Source organism: Saccostrea cucullata, unplaced genomic scaffold (genome assembly GCF_032062105.1).
Source record: "Saccostrea cucullata isolate Sc308-1 unplaced genomic scaffold, CSIRO_AGI_Scuc_v1 ctg231, whole genome shotgun sequence".
NCBI lineage: Eukaryota > Metazoa > Mollusca > Bivalvia > Ostreida > Ostreidae > Saccostrea > Saccostrea cuccullata.
This window is the reverse complement of record NW_026926599.1, coordinates 159,047-165,593: the sequence shown is the minus strand read 5'-3', so window position 1 is coordinate 165,593 and position 6,547 is coordinate 159,047.

Here is a 6,547-nt window from a genome sequence, read left to right as displayed (position 1 = left end):
AACTTTATGTATGGTATGCATATTCCACTAATTGAGTTCTCTCAAGTGACACCAAGGATAAGGACCTTGTGACTCTGACTGTGACCTATATGCTAAAAATAGCTTTTTGGAAGTCTGTTGCCATCGGGTGCATAGTTCTTCACAAACACATCTTGTTAAACGATGTGAAAAAAAGAAAATTCGATGAGTTGAGATGGGGCACGATTCTTTTCTTATGAAACACTAACAATGGTTATCAATGTTTTAACCTTGATGTTTTGATTTTTATGAATCTAAACTGCTAAATTTATTAGAGATTTCAAAGTTTGAAATGATTGAAATTCGGTAAACTACAGTTAAGTGTTATTCGCGAACGTCGACAATAGATGCATATCCCTATTTTGTCGTTGATGTTGGAAATCAATGTTCGGCACTGCGCGTGGACTTTTTTTCGTACAAATGTCCAAAGCAATTTAAATCTAACAGTCTTTCAGTTGATCGTATTTTGACCGACATGTTTCTACAAATTGTAAGTTTTTGCTACTATACTATATTCTCTATAGATAAATTTGTTTAACTTCTACATACAAAGGGTCACGTACAGTGTGAACGATCAAAAGGGGCACCTTATCAAAGTTTTGGAATGGTTTGTTTTGTTATATGACTGTTCTTACAAATGATTCATAGCCATTAATTTTTGTAAAGCTTATATACGATACAAAGGTTGCTTTTGACAGAAAATAAAGCTCTGGCCCCACCTCAAAGTACTTTTGGCAATATCAAACTCAATGTATTACAATTGTAGTAAAATTCTGTCTTTGAACTTAAAATTAATAGGGCAAAGATTTATTTAATACTGTAACAAAAGTTTGATTAAATCTCTTGTTATTTTAATTATGATAACAATGATTTCATCCTGCCTAATCCAATCTCACTGAAAGAAATTTTACCGGTCTTCAACATGTCGGCTGGGTGTCTTTCTGAAAAATCTTCAAACAGTTCATACCTTATCCTAAGTAACAATACCCATGGTAATTGGAAAAAGCTTTCCAACATATGCTTACATGTAGGATATGCTTCTATGGACAAAGTTGGCCTATAAGTTAATAGAGGGTTACAAAATTTACCTATAGAGGTAAATATAAATTTTTAACACTCCATATACAAGTTCTACTGTACTACATAAACATTCTAATATGAAACAGAAATGGCAGGCTCTGCTCTGTCTTAAAATTCAACTATGTGAAAGAGTTAACGTGTAAGATAACCATACATACTAATTATTCACATAGGTCTTTTGTATAAAAAATAAACATGCAAAAGTAGACTTTGGAAATAAAGGAATCATTACATTACCTTACACATTATACATAATTACTATCTATAATCATATATATATATATATATATATATATATATATATATATATATATATATATATATATATATATATTATAATAATGATTTGTTTTCTTGTAGATGATGCAAAGTTTTTAGAAACATCACTCAAGACATTTGGAGACACTGAAGCACCATTGATTCTTGTCACCACCACAGCAACAATATCTACAGAAGTAAGATTTAGACTATTGTTATGTTCTGTAAATGATTATTCCTCTAGAAAAAAAATCTGTTTGTCTTTAAACATCTCCAGATTTTGATAGTTAATACCAAGAGAATGCATTATTGTTTGTATAAAAAAATTCTTTATGATCATGACTCTTTGGCATAGTTGTCCCGACAACTTGTCAGTGAACAAATCATTCAGGAAATTATTATAATAGACTGCTTTTGTTCTGTACCTGACTTTCCTTTATCCGAAGAGTGAACATTTAAAATCATTTAGAAAATTTTAATTTATTTGAAAATAATAACTCTAAATACATTCTGAAACTTGCATAGGTAATGTCTTTGGGGATGTTTTGGGGATGACTTGTTTTGGATGATGCATTTGATGCAATTTATTTTTTAGAATTGACGAATTAAAGGTCTTGCAATTTGTTTGAGAAACGTAAGCCGGCATATTTCAAAAAACTTGTCTATATTTATTATTTCGTTATAGCAAATTTTATCTGTTATTTACGGAAACGTATAACCGCCTCGTGTTGTTGTTTAAGGACACGATTTGATAATATAAAGATGTTGCCAAATAGAATTACTTCAATTTTGTCTATTTGTCTATTTTATTAAAATTATGACAACAATCTCCGATGAATAATACTTTTCTGACATGTTTTGGACGACTTATACATTTTGACATACCCAAGTTAAATTCCTACATGTCGCACTAAAACAATTTGTAAACATTATGCCGCTTAAATCAAATATAGCAGAAACTAGTGCAATTTACCATATATGAATATTTCGCTAAGACGATTCGATTTAATCAAAGAACAAAACTCAACAAATTTTGAACGACATGTAAAATAAGATTTAAACAAGATACAAGATTTTGTCAGTCCAATTTGGGCCCCTGAAAGAGAGTAAAAAAGATTTACAAACAAAAGAAGGAGAAGGATCCAATTTATTGAGCATTCATGATAATGAGAAAAGGATATAGAAATAACGAACAGTATTCAATCTCAACGTCCATTAAACAAATATACAAAATAAGAGCAGAGCAAACACGGACCTCCAAAACATCAGAGGTGGGATCAGGTGCCATGGAGGAGTGAGCATCCCCTGCCGACCGGTCACACCCGCCGTGTGCTCGTTGTCATAATCAGGAAATAACGGGAAAAAATCCGTGGTCAATTCAGTGTATAAATAATGGACTTACAATTGGTATGAAAAACGTCAGTCAGCATTTCATTCAATGATAAATTGTATTTGCTGACAAGGTCATTGTATCGACCATAGAATTTACGAAATGATGACTTTAAACGAGACTGTTGATATTCTTGTTTCATCAACTTGCTTGTCAATAATTTACCTCGTTTTAGAAATTGTTCATACGTAGAGCATGCTCTTGCGTATCGAATCAACTGAGATATAAATACTCCGTATGCAGGTGATGAAGGTATATTGCTGCATAAGTAAGGGAAGTTGACGATAGAAAAGTTAAAGTCATCACGTTTATTATATAGCTTGGTTGTTATATTACCATTAGTGTCTTTTTCAAGTTAAATATCCAAGTATGAGGCAGGAGTGTCGGACTCTGTAGTATCTTTTATCTCAAGCTCACCAGGATATATCGTGTCGACGTAGGAATGGAAATTGTCATTATTAATTGACAATACGTCGTCGATATATCTAAATGTCGAGTTGAAGGCCACAGCAAATGTTTTTTTTCTTTTCACGTAAAAGATTTTGCATAAATTCTGCTTCATATGAATATAAAAATAAGTATGCTAATAACGGAGCGCAATTTGTACCTATGGGAATTCCAATAGATTGTTGGAATACCTGGTCTCCAAAAACCACATATATATTGTCAATCAGAAACTCAAGCATATTCTTGATGTCAACTTCAGAGTACTTATGTGTGCAATCAGAATCTGTTTTAACAAAATAATTTTTCAAATGACCAATAACCAGGTAGGTAAACTTACGAGTTCCATTTTTGTTTAAGAAGCAGCTGTCAATGATATCAAAAAGCCTGGATTTTAATTTGTCGTGCGGAATTGTTGTGTATAAAGTTGAAAAGTCGTAAGTTTTAATGCTGTTGATTCTTGTAAAGTCTTGTGATTTCAAATTTTCCAAAAGTTCTTTAGAATTTTTAAGTATCCACATCTGATTTACACCACTTCTTGAATATATAGTTGTACAGTACTCTTAAAGTTTTTCCTTCACTACTGTCAATATTTTAGTGAGAAGTAACGAAAGAGGCTTGGTTGAACATTTACTTGAACCTGCAATGTATCTTTGTTTGTAAGGATTCTTATGAAGTTTCGTAATCCAATATATATAAGGTAGTTCAAATTCATTTTGGCTCTGTGGAATATTAGAAGTATTTAAAACTGACAGGTTGTTGAGATGTGGGTTATACACTTTAAGAACTTGAATAAATGAAGGAAACAAAACAAAATGAAATTTTAACAAAATTTAATAAACAAAACAAAAGTAAATTGTACAACAAAAGAAACAAATTAAAGAATATAGAAATGAATTGTCTATCAGCAGCACGTCAGTCCTGGAAGAATGTTCTTTAAGACGTAGTCAATTAATCACCACACCCTTGCTGGAGGTTTGAGTTCCGGTTTTTGAATTTCCTCTGATAAACGGGTTTTCTTTCACAAATTAAATTGAATATTATAACTTTCACAAGTATCACATATATCACATAATCAACTTTCACAACGCCGTCTAGATTAACTTTGGTTTGAATTTATATTATTTTAAACAGGAGATTTCATTATAACACATAACTTGAAATTGCTGGTTCGGATGTGTCCGTCAGGGCTGCCGTACTCTTTCGTACTCTCTCACACAATTGCCGCTGTTACTGCAAAACCATTACCCATTGCAAGCCTCTCCCTGGCTCCCTGGACTGCCGACTGGCTATTGTCAATGTAATTAGCTGTAGTACCCCGCCCAAGACCTGATAATTACGAAACGGGACAAAAGCCCGAGGAAATAGGACCCTGGGGAAAAATATAATAAAACAACCATACTAAACGTGCAGACTCACACAAGAAACCATATTTTACAAATTGTATTTTCAAATACCTGATGTAGTTTGAGTACCCGCCCAGGCTACTTCATCATAACAACAAGCCAAACAGGTCTTATCTCGGCTGTGACTTCCCGGGTACTACCCGAACACGAGCTCTCAGGTAGATAAAATTACACATCGAGGGGCTCCCCACAGGATAAATAACAATATTTACACTAACGCACTAGGGGTATCCTACTGGATTAAATTTAGTTTGTTACACAGGTGATTTTGAAGAATTTCTTCCTTAGAAAGAGTAGTATATGCGTAAGTAGGATTACCACTTGTAGAATTAAATCCAAGTTCTTCTAAAATGAAATTTATATAATGAGCCTTAGAAACGAAGACAATTCATGAATTACTGTATATGTTATAATAAAATCATAGTTAAAGACAAGAAACTGGGAAAAAAGTACATTATACTAACAAGTGATCTAAGGATGCCAGAGTCTTCATTAGTCATAAGCCAATAAAATTGATTATCATAAGATAAAGACTGAGTATTTTTACATTTAGTATACGTATATTTATAAGATCAAGTCTTTGTACAGTACGATGAGGACATACAAGGAGAAAATGAATTCATCCTTAATAAAACGTATTACACTGAATTAATGTCTGATTTAATAAATAAATTCAAATAGTTATAGTATCCTTGTAGGCCCTTCCCTAAATAATAAATCTCATGAATGTTGCTTCAAAGGACAGTCATTATTTTTGGTAATACTTTTACTATTCAAACTATGATAACGAAATCTTTAATCATGCTCTTAGCTTGGAGAACATGCGCAGAAATATATGCATGAAATATTTTCGTCTGATGTGATGTCATGCATTATTAAGTATGACCTCAAACTATTAAAAATTCAAAAAGAGAAAGTTGTATATTTTCTTTGATAATTCGATTAGAAAAAATCGAGCGTACGTCTCCATATACTCCTATGTATTTTCTTTTAACTTGATGTGTAGATTGATGAAATGAACGAAACGATTTGCATTTTGTCCTCTTCTTTCTAAAGATAGCACACAAGCTCATAGATAGCAATGTCCCCGGCGCAACCCCCCCCCCCCCAAAAAAAAAATCGTGCTTTCATTTATTTGATAAATTAAGATTTATGTTATAATTTATACAAACATACATTGTGAAGTTGTTTTTTGAGTACATTTAAAAAGCAGATATATAAACAATATATATAAACAATTATAACACTGTAAAAACTGCTAATTTATTTTTAATTTATTTTGAGAAAAATTAAATCATTGTGACAGTGTTAAATTTTAGATTTTTTTTAAATTAAATCAATTTCGGAGAATGGAAATCAGGCCCGTAGCTACGGTTTTCAAAGAATGGCCAGGGTCCTTAAAAAGCACCAACTCATCCATTTCATACAATAGTTATTATTAAAAAATCTGATGTTACAAGACGTTCTTATTTTGGTGAATTTTGCTTTTTGATTAAATCGAGTTGTCTTAGCGAAATCTTCATATATGTTGTATTGCAATAATTTCTTCGATATTTAATTTTAGAAACATACTTTTTAGGCATTATTTAAGTGAGACAATTAAGAATTCAATTTGGATATATCAAAGTGTCTAAAATATATCAGAAAAGTATTATTCATCAAGAGATTGTTGTAATATTTAAATCGCCAAACCTTGAACCAATTGTATTTGACAACATTTTTTATCATAATACCTTGTTCTAATACAAAAACACGAGGCGGTTATACGTTTCCGTAGTTATTACATATTTGTTGAATTCGTTATAACCAATTCAAGAATTTGGTTATAACGAATTCAACAAATCTGTAATAACAGATTAAATTTGTTATAACGAATTCAAGTAATCTGTCATAACAGATTAAATGTGTTATAACGAATTCAACAAATCTGTAATAACAGATATAATTCGTT